We start from the raw sequence: 10,664 nt of genomic DNA, 5'->3' as shown, positions 1-10,664 counted from the left end.
ATCATGGTCCTGTTAGCATCATGGTATGTTAACAGTATGGTTATGTTTACAATGTGGTTCTGTTAGCAGTGTGGTCCTGTTAGCAATGTGATGCCATTAGCAGCATGATGATTATAATGACTGAGGCAAAATATTGACCAAGATCTGTTCATAAGATCACCTATTCAACTCTGTCTGTCTTTTAGCACAAAATCTCATGAACCAATGGACAGGTTTTAATGAAACCTTCAGAAAGTTACATTTGGATATACATCTACAAACGATTCAGTTTTAGAGGTACCCCGATTCAAGATGGCCACCACAGCTAATTGGCAATAGCCAACACAAAAATGCTCTAACTCAGTCAGTCTTACCGATACTGAGGTAAAGTCTGACGTGGTGGTACGAGATCAATGTAGCAACATTTTCACAGTTTGACCAAAACTAAAAACTCTCATTTCTCATCAATCAATTAAAAACTCTGGTATGAGATGCAGCGTGCAATAAGCACTTGTTCATGCCTTTGTTTTCAACAGTGATAGCATCATTAAAGTAAAAAAAAAATCATCAGAAGAACATGTGAGCTTGTTGTTTTAAAGTAAAAACTACAGTTCAGTGGTTCATCCAGTTCATCTATTCATTTCTTGTCTCTTTTGTTTTCCTGCCCATTACCCAGAACTCATTCAAGGTCTATTTTTTATGGAAGTCTTGGTTATGAGATCGCAGTGGAGCCAAAGAAGCTATAAAAGGATGATACTTTTGTACAGTGTGACCTCAACATCATACGTTTTTGTGATAAATGCCATAAAAAGAATCAAAACAAATATATGCCTCATCACAAACATTTGTTCATCAACGTCAGCCGGTTTACAGAAACGCGCAGAAGAGTCGAGTGGCTTCTTTAATTTCTGACAGCTCTTGAACAATCTCATTATTTTAAAATGCCCATCATTTCAGCTCGTCTCTCCGTGTGTTTGTCCTCGCCACTCCTGCGTGCACTCGGAAAGATTAAAATGCAAAGAGTCGAGTCAAAAGGGAAACGCCAAGGTGGAAACAGGGAAATTAAAGAAAGTGGACGTTTGACTTTCACTCCGGAACAAAACGGCGCAGATTTGATCTCTGAAAGCTGATTTGAATCATAAAGTTATTATTTCAGTGGCCACCAGCATCTTAATCAGAGGCAGTGAATCTGTGTAACAATGCTGCCATTGCTTGTGGAGAAAATAAATTTTCTTTCTCATGAGAGAAGATTTTTTTAGCCTGTTGGAGCCAGCGATGGTCCAGAGCCAGTGGCTTCAGGCCATCTGTGGTATTTCACTCTGCAGGGGGATCCACATTGACTTTATTAATTATTCATAAGGTTTGGATAAAAGCACACAACTCCACAATACACCGGGGTGAGGTTCCTATTATTCAGCTCATAAATACATATACTACATACATTCCTTTTAACCTTCTCCAAATATTTCTGAAAGCTTGAGCTTGGGGGTTGTTTGTTTCTTCTCTCAGTAGTTTCAGACATGCTTCGGGTGAAGGTCCATTAAAATTGACATCTTTATAAGTCTTACACAAACAGGGTTCAAACAAAGGTAAACTTTTTAACAGTCAGATTAGGATGAGACATTTCCATATCAAATATATATCGAAGAAGTTGAAACAATATGCTTTACACTTTGAGCAGTAAATTTGTTTTATTAGCTTTTTTTTTTGGTGTCTCCAACTGAGTTTTACAACAAACTAAAACCACTGAAATTAACTTTATATAAATGGCTGTGTATGTATGCATATTTGTGTGTGTGTGCATATGCATATATATATACAGTATGTATGTATATACATATATATATATATATATATATATATATATATATATATATATATATATATATATATATTTATGAGCCTGAAACTAAACAGAATTTTCATCAACTAGGAAACAGGAGCTGCAACCCTAAAAGACTGGATTGTTTTAGTCAAATCATTTTCTTTTTTTCCTTAGCATGAGCACATTCAAACACACAAAAAAAAACCCACTTAGGTTTGGATTAGTTTTTCAAGCTGAATAAAATATATAAATAAATCACAACTTTTGTTTGCTGCAACTTCCTATTGTTCATTCATTACTGTTCCCACAGTAACTATTTCAGTTCGGTGTTGCCATAAATTTCAGCAAACACTCCCGGAAACGCGCATTTCATATATTTGTATTTGCTTCAAAACTGTCAAAAAGAGAAGTGATTTAGTTTAAGTTTTCAGAAATGTGACTGTTGTTTTCCATGTTAGGAAAATTCATACATACAATATAATCCTTTTATTATTATTATTATTAGCCAATAAAGGTACAAACACAGATGATACGGTAGCTAAAAAGCACCAAAGCTGATAAAACATTGTAGAGAAAAGTAAATACACACAACTTAAATATCTGTTTTGCCTTTTCCTCAATGTAAGACTGAGAATAATTAGGTCTTTCAACATGTAAGGCACATAATATTGTGAAAGGCTGCAGTCTGAGGTTATCGCAGTGATTAACACTGGTGACTTCTGAGCCCACAGGCGTTCTGCTGCCATCGTCTATAAAGCCACAAAACCTTGGGGGTGCCCTAATTAACAGTTAAGACACACACACTGCTGCATTAAGAAACATGTCTTTAAACTGTATTTTACAAAAATAAAAGCACATTTCTACACTTGTCTCTGTGGCTGATATCAGATCATAATCTAACTTGGTTTGAGGGGGACAAAAAAAAAAAATAGATGCTGCATTTTATGGGCCCAAGATGAGAAAGACAGCACAACCCTAATGCTGGACTCATTTCCTCATAAAATAAATAGTTGCTGCTTTTAAATTATTATCATTATTTTCCTTTTAAATACATGTCTACATTAAGGTCAAGTGATGGACTGGAGACCTGTCCAGGGTGTCCCCCCGCCTCTTGTACAGTGACTGTTGGATGGACACCAGTGACCCCCATGACTCAAAAAGGAAGAAGCGGATAAAGATAATGGATGGATGTCTACACTGTCAGCAGTGTGTCCCACAAAGTCTATAATTATTTCAAGAAGTTAGTATCTATCGTCAACATTTGTGGAGTTTCATAAAGGTTCAAACAAAAACAAATTTAAATTTTATTTCACATTTAAATGAAGTTTTTAAAGTCGGTTCAAGAGCTGGTGTGAACTGCAGGAGGACTAAATATGACCTGACGCTGATCTTTGTCCAATTAACTTCAAACATGTACGTTTTAAGCAGAGGTGGAAAGAGTACTGAAAATTTGTACTCAATTACAAGAACTGTTACGCTGCTTAACTTGTACTCAATTCCAGTAAAAGTACTGGTGTTATAAAAATACTTAAGTAAAAGTAAAAAGTACTCTTCTCAAAAACTACTCAGAGTATTAATTATTTTTTAACCAATTGATGTTTCATTGTGTTGTCAACAGAAGGCATTCAGTTTGATTTACTGTATATAATAGCTACATTCAAAGCGCATTTCTCAGACGAACAATAAAGTATAGAAAAATTACACTAAGGTCATTTCTTTTGTAAACAAATGTAGATGAAGCAAGAATTTATTTGTAAAAAGAAAGACAAAAATGTTTTTGAACCGGCACACTGCGAACAACAGGTAAACTCTGACATTTCTGTCACCCTTCACTTTCTGAACCTGTTGTTCAGCAGGAGCTGCTTTTCTAAGTTAACAGAGTCTATCCGGCTTCGTTTGGCTGTGAAGAGTAGACCCGAACAGCTAAAAGGTTGTTCACATGCAACAGAGGCAGAGCTGTGTTCAGCTTGAGAGAGAGAGAGCTTCTTAAAGGCTGAGAAGGAGATGAGCTCCATGGTGTCTGTAGCACAAGAAGATAATCAAGCTCTGAACCTTGCAGCATTCTGAACACTTTGAATATTAATTCAAAATGCAGCTGTACTCAGTAGCGATTTCTGATTTTAAAAGTAGCGAAGTAGATTACATGGTCTAAATTCTACTTAAGTATGAGTAAAATTACACATTTGAAAGAAATCCTCAAGTGCCCCCCAAAAAATCGACTTAATTATAGTAACATGAGTATTTGTAATTTGTTACTTCCACCCCTGGTTTTAAGAGCTGCACCTCCTGGAAACCACATTTCTCTGCTTGTGTCCTCGTCTCAGAAGAGTTTTGTGCAACACTTTGAAAATCAGAGCCGAACTGAGCCAGGTCTTGCTTCAGAAGTGAGCTGACAACTGAACTTTTGTTGTTTTCATATGACAGTTTTCTTTTTTTTTATCGGCAATATCATCATCATGGCTACAGAACATGATGCAAGACGTTTTCCTTTTCCTGACTCAAGTTTGAGCTTAAATGCTGGAAAAAAGAAAAAAAAACAACTGTTATTTTGAACACGAGCTCCTTTAAGCTCAACACAACATGATTTAGCAACAACAATAAAAAAAAGCTTACTCTTATTATATCCTGCTGTTCCGGTTCAGACTCAGGTGGGCAAGTTGCTGGAATAAATGAAAAAAACAAACGCAACCACCGGCCCACAATTAATTTGTGCGATGTGCAGTCCTCACAGTGATGCGTTTCATTTTAGAGCACACAGTATTCAAACATGCCTCTTTTTTTATGATTTATTTTTAGTTGCCTGCATCTTTTTTCACCACTTTGGTTCTATTACACGCACACACAGCCTAAACACAAATCAGAATGGGCCTGCTTACAAAGATGGCACATGCCCGGGGTTAATACAAGAGACAAGACAGAAAGCATAATGTTCCACTCAGTACAATCTCGCTCCATTAACACAGCTCCACGTTGTGTTTACATGCACACTAATACTCTGTTACTCTCCTGAAGGGGCTGCGCCTTTTTCAGCTGATACATTTAAACTGACGTATTACTGATTAAGTCTTCGATCATGGGAGCGTTGCATGCAAACACAACCGTCACAGGGTTTGTTTTTTTTCTTAAAGTTGACGTCATGTAAAGGGTTTTGAATGGTTCATCGCACAAAAACAACTTTATTTATTAGACTGTGTGCTTGTGCCCAAGCAGCACGTGAATCAAATGGGTTTACCGCTCTCTGCAGGAATTATAACTGTCATAGTGTGTCTTTTTCTGGTAATTTAGTAGTTTATCTTTTAGTTTTATTTCTTCTTGATGCTTGTATTTCATTTTTCTGTCCCTTGTGTTTTGGTTCAGCTTCCTGTGTTTCCTTTCTGTTCTCTTCTCCACCTCAGTCAGTTTACCACTCACACCTGTTTCCCATAATGAATCACCCAGGTGTTGTCATTCCAAATATCTCTGCAGACAAATAGGCGTATCTAGAGTGCCACATCTGATTGGACGATAGAAAAATGGGCGTATCCAAAGGGCCACATGTGATTGGACAGAAAAAAAAAAGGCTGGACGAAAAGAAACTAGACGTTTGTGTTGATTATATGATATCTATGTTCGTGTTAACCACAGATATATTATGTCTATGGTATCAACCGGTTCTACATTAGCGGCGTTTCCATACTTTCACTTTCCGCCCATCTTAACACAGAACTTCCGGTTACATTTCAAAATAAGAGCAATATATATGGATACCGGGAGGGCTAATTGATTGTTTTTTTAATACCTAGCCATTACATTAAAAAACAAAATCCGTTTTAGTTGTTGAATAATGTGAAAATAGTTACAATCAATTCATAAAGAAAGAAAAATAAAATAACCATAATAATAATGATACTTAAACTGGCTTTGGGACAAAGGATGTTACCATAACTTCACATTTTCTTGTTCCAACTGGAGCAGGTATTTCTGTTTACTGGTTAACTACCTCAGCTGTCTCAAATTTTAAGGGTCAGTCCTACTCCATGTTTGAGCTCCTTTCATAGCACATCTCATAGAAGGGCACCAGGGGCGGACTGGGACAATAATCCAGGCCGGGAATTTTGATACCATCCCAGGCCACCACCACCTGATTAACGCAAACCACCAAGACTGAGTTCAATTGAGCGCACTTTGAATGCATGTTCTTTGCACACGTCTAACTGAATACCTACATAAATCTTTCTTCTGTGGTGCAATAATCCGTCCTCAAATCACATAAACTGAAATTATGTTGCCCTATATTTTGCTATGCATAAGCCCTTTTAAAATCACTAGGAATATGACAGTCAATCATAGTTTCATACAACAAATGAGAGATCGTGTTGTACTACAGATGTGTTGTTTATTCTCCATCAAATCAAACACATTTTAAACATTAAACACATTTTTACTCACTTTTGTAAAAAAAAAAAAGATAAATGCAAGGCATACTGAACAGAATAGGGAGTGATTAGCTTCATTGTATGTCAGCCACTTTCTGTTTGTGCCATCGTTTGAGTGGAAGACATTGGGAATTTTTTTTTTACTTGTCTGATTTGGATGGTACTGGAAAAATAAATCCAAATCCTTGAAATGAGGGCGGGCAAAATAATCAAATGGCTTCTCATGACTTTTGCTGTCCTTTTCATTCTCCATCTCTCTCTGTTTCTCTCTCAGTACATCTGGTTGCTCTGCAAAATGAAATTAACATTTTTAATATTCTATACTTGTTAAGGTAATTGTATACCGCTTGTCATAAGTGAAGCACAATTTATTCTAAAAGCATAGTCTGCAGGTATGATTGTGCTCTTAAATTGTACCCGAAGGTTCCTGCTCTGACTCCTTACTGCTGCTGTCCATCACCTCCATGACAGGAGCTCCTGCAGCACTAGTGCTGCTCACCGTTATGACATTGCTGTCTTCTCCACCTTTGTAAGGAAAAATCCAAAAGCCATCCATAATTTCCCATCTATTCATTTTCACTTATTGACTATTTATATGTATTGGCTATTCATATAACAAAAAAAAAGTTCTTAATCTCAACGGAACTTTACCTGGTAAAATAAAGTTTAAATAAAATATTGTAATACAAGGATTTTAATATTCAGATAATTTATTGGATTAATGAAGGGTATACACAAAATATCCTCAATAATCCAGGTAGAAAATCTAAAAAAGTTAAGTCAGGTCCTCTGGACAGATTAAAAAAAAAAACAACTTGTTGAAACGTTTAGTCTTTAATCCAAAAGACTGTCAGTTTGAGAAGCTGCAACAAACTTAGTTTCAAATAGTCTCTTTGCATAGTGGATCAACCAGTTTGTTGCTGACATCCAGAACTAGCTGTTAACATGATAAAGGAGGACCATCATCAGCCTAACAATGGATCGTTAGTGCTCTAGGCTGTTTGCTATTCACAGGGGGCTGAGAGATACCAGCAATAACAGCATTGTAAGAGGGCTACAGTTGGACACAGAGGCCTCTGTCCCTGTTTAATGATGGATGAGTTCTCATCACAAAGATGGCTTCCTTTACTCCTCTCTCAAACCAACACTTCTCTCTATCAAGGATGAGCACATCTTCATCCCTGAAAGTGACTGCTGGCCTGCAGATGAGTGTAAACCACAGAGTTCTCCTGGCCTGATGATGTTGCTCTTTGGCCCAGCACAGAAGAGCAACACCTTCAGGCCAAGACTCGGCAGTTTACACTCATCTGCAGGCCAGCAGTCACTTTCAGGGATGAAGATGTGCACATCCTTGATAGAGAGGAACTATGGTTTGAGAGAGGAGTAAAGGAAGCCATCTTTGTGAAAAGAAACCATTGTTAGGGGTTGTTAGGCTGCAGGTCTTCCTTATGTTAACAGCTAGTTCTGGATGTTAACAACAAACTGGTTGATCCACTATGAGAAGAGGCTATTTGAAACTGAGCTTGTTGCAACTCCTCAGACTGAACTTAGTTTTTTGGATTAAAGACAAAAGTTTCAACAAGTTTTTTTTTTATTTGTCCAGAGGACCTGACTTAACTTTTTTAGATACAAAAAAATCTGAATTCCTAGACATTTCAACATTAAACTTTTTTCAGATCCTAACCCATATTATAAAATTTGCAATATTCTTTGTAAAAACTTAAAAACATTTGTTATATTAAGTCAGTTTTGGCCCACTTAGGTCCCTCAAAGTGAAGCTAGCATGTGGATATTAAGCTGTGCTGATAAACTGTGCCAGAGTTCAATTTTTTCAACACAAGTGTTTCTCTTACCTGCTCCATTACGAACAAACATTAATTTATAGCACTTAGCAGCATCCGCGGCCAGAGCTTTTCTCTTTTTTATCCTCTCTCTCTCTGCTCCACCTTTCCTCTTCTTTGGCTGTCTCTGTTGCTCCATTCTACAACTCAGAGATGCACGCACCGCGCGCCAACACCGTCGGGAGCACGAGTCCTAGGGCGGGGAGGGGGGCGGGCGCAATGTGTGTGTGTGTGTGTCTCTGCTCTGTGACACACAGAAAAGGAAGGGAGGGGGCCGGCCCGGCCGGGGGATGTGCCAGGCTTTCTCCGTGAGACCTGAGCCCAGGCAAAAGTGAATTGTTTATTTAAAATAATAAAGTCCGTGCGACCCGAACCGAGCCTTTAGTCCCGTTCCTCGGCAACCAGGCCACCGGGAAGTGTCCCGTCGTGCCCGACGGTGAATCCGCCACTGAAGGGCACTTATAAAGAGCAAATTTTGTTTTTAGCTTTTGTTTTTGGCCATTATTTCGTTATAGGACTCGTGATCTTTAATTGGGACCAGACTTTTTGACAAATAGGAGCAGGTTTCGCTTCAGATGTTTCATATTTCATTGTACCCAGACCACACTCAAGCCAACCTGTCAGGTGCAGCCTACAACCCAAGGACTAAAGAAAATCTTGTGTTTGACAGCAGATATAACGCTGTTTCTTAGAAACCTTCAGTTTTAAAAAAGAGCTGACGTAACTTACCTAAAGAGCCAGCAAATACATCTAGCCAGTCAGTATTTGTCCTCTACAACACCCATTCTCCAGAAACACCCACTTTTGGTCTGCAGAGAACCCCTTCTCGGTCATTCACTCCCGTTCTATTTAAACTTATTCTACTGGCAGCCCGGAGGCTAAATCAGGCCCACGGGTGAGCTCAGTTCGGCCCACCAATGAGTTCATTTTTAAATAAAACTAGATTTTAAACTGTTAAACAAACTTACTTAATGACAATAACTGTTGTCTATAGCCCCTGAGCTCTAGGCTTTCATTAACTATGGCCTCCTGAGCAATTTAGTTGAACAACCCTGAAAAACATTTGTGATCACCACCCAAGCATTGGGCGGTTCATTGTCCTGGCTACCAGCCAGACGTCTCCATCCCTCTTGGGCTTCACAATATTTTGTAAGTGTTGCTGCCTTTTATTTTGCTTGTTGAACTAAATAAGTTTTATTTTATTTAAGCTCCTCATGTCCGCCTGCTTCTGGGTCCAGTCCTCCGTCGATCGCAATAATAATGTGTTGGTGTGCCACAGTTTTTATATTTATTTTTTATGCATTGTCATAATATACAAGGAATATACAGCTTTGGCATGAGGCTCAGCAGAATTGAAAAACCAAATGCTTAACTTTTTAACAAATTAAAACAGATGTAATTGTCTAAAACACAATTTTTAATGTGTAATGAGATGGAATTATTAAGTTCAAGTTCAAGTTGTGTTTATTTGTCATATGCAGGTTAACGCACGGTCATCAGTACAATGAAATGCTGAATATGACTCACTAAAAAACAAAAATAAAGAAATACTAAATGAGGGTACAAAAATAAAGTACCAACAAGTGAAAAATCACAATATTTACAAGGCCCTAAATGAAAAATAGTAATCAACAACATGGTAGAATTTTAACAGTGCAAGCAGGATGAATTTGTATGAATAAGTATGTAAAGGTAGTAATATAAAGTGCACGTGATTGCACATAGCTAACATATACTACACAGGTTGTGTGACAGGTTATTACACAGGTAGTAAGTGACATTAAAATGGTAATTATGATGGTAGGTATCATATCATTTTGTGCAAATGAACAAAACATACTATATGATTGAATTTTTTTTCTAAACTTTATTTGCTTACGTGTGATTGAAATTGTCTATGCTTCATTCTTTTATGACCCATTCAAAAAAGAAAAAAAAAACAATTCATTTATTGAAATGTAAAATGTAGATTGTAGAACATGTACTTTATTTGGTGGAGTAAGATAAAATTGATCCCAAACTTTTGAAGGCTGTTTACAGAAAATCGCTAAGCTACACCAAATTCACTTTCTAAAATTCTATCTCGTCACAAGCCAACATGTTTTTAAGAATAATGATGCATCTTAAATAGCTTGAGTAGCGCCAAAGCATTCAAATCTGTAAAACTGTCATTGACTCAGAACACACTGAAACTTTCTGAGCCACTGAAGAGTGAAATGAAGCAGTGATAAAGGTCCAAAGCCTCAAACATCATTTGTCACATGAAAAAGTTGTTTACGCTACTTATCATTGAGAGTTTTTACAGGAAAATCAATTTGCCCAACAAGAATTATATCCACAACCAAACCACTGAGTGTTCAGAAATGTTTTGAAACAGAAAAACAGACTCATGGATGATAGATATTCTGGCTGAGACTGTATGCATCGTCCATGGACTAACTATCAGTCAGCTACTTTTGGCTTTTGGGTATCATTTTGCTACTTTTAGGTAACAATTTGCTATTTAGCTTGTTTTTGTTTGCTAGTTTTTTACTGCTTTTATGATTACCTGCTCATTTTAGGTTGTTGCTTGCATTCTGCAGCTGTTTGCTTTAATTGTAAGAG

The sequence above is a fragment of the Nematolebias whitei genome, chromosome 9, assembly GCF_014905685.2.
Source record: "Nematolebias whitei isolate Nwh7 chromosome 9, NemWhi1, whole genome shotgun sequence".
Taxonomy (NCBI): Eukaryota; Metazoa; Chordata; class Actinopteri; order Cyprinodontiformes; family Rivulidae; genus Nematolebias; species Nematolebias whitei.
The sequence above is the reverse complement of the archived record's forward strand: the minus strand, read 5'-3'. Positions refer to the sequence as shown.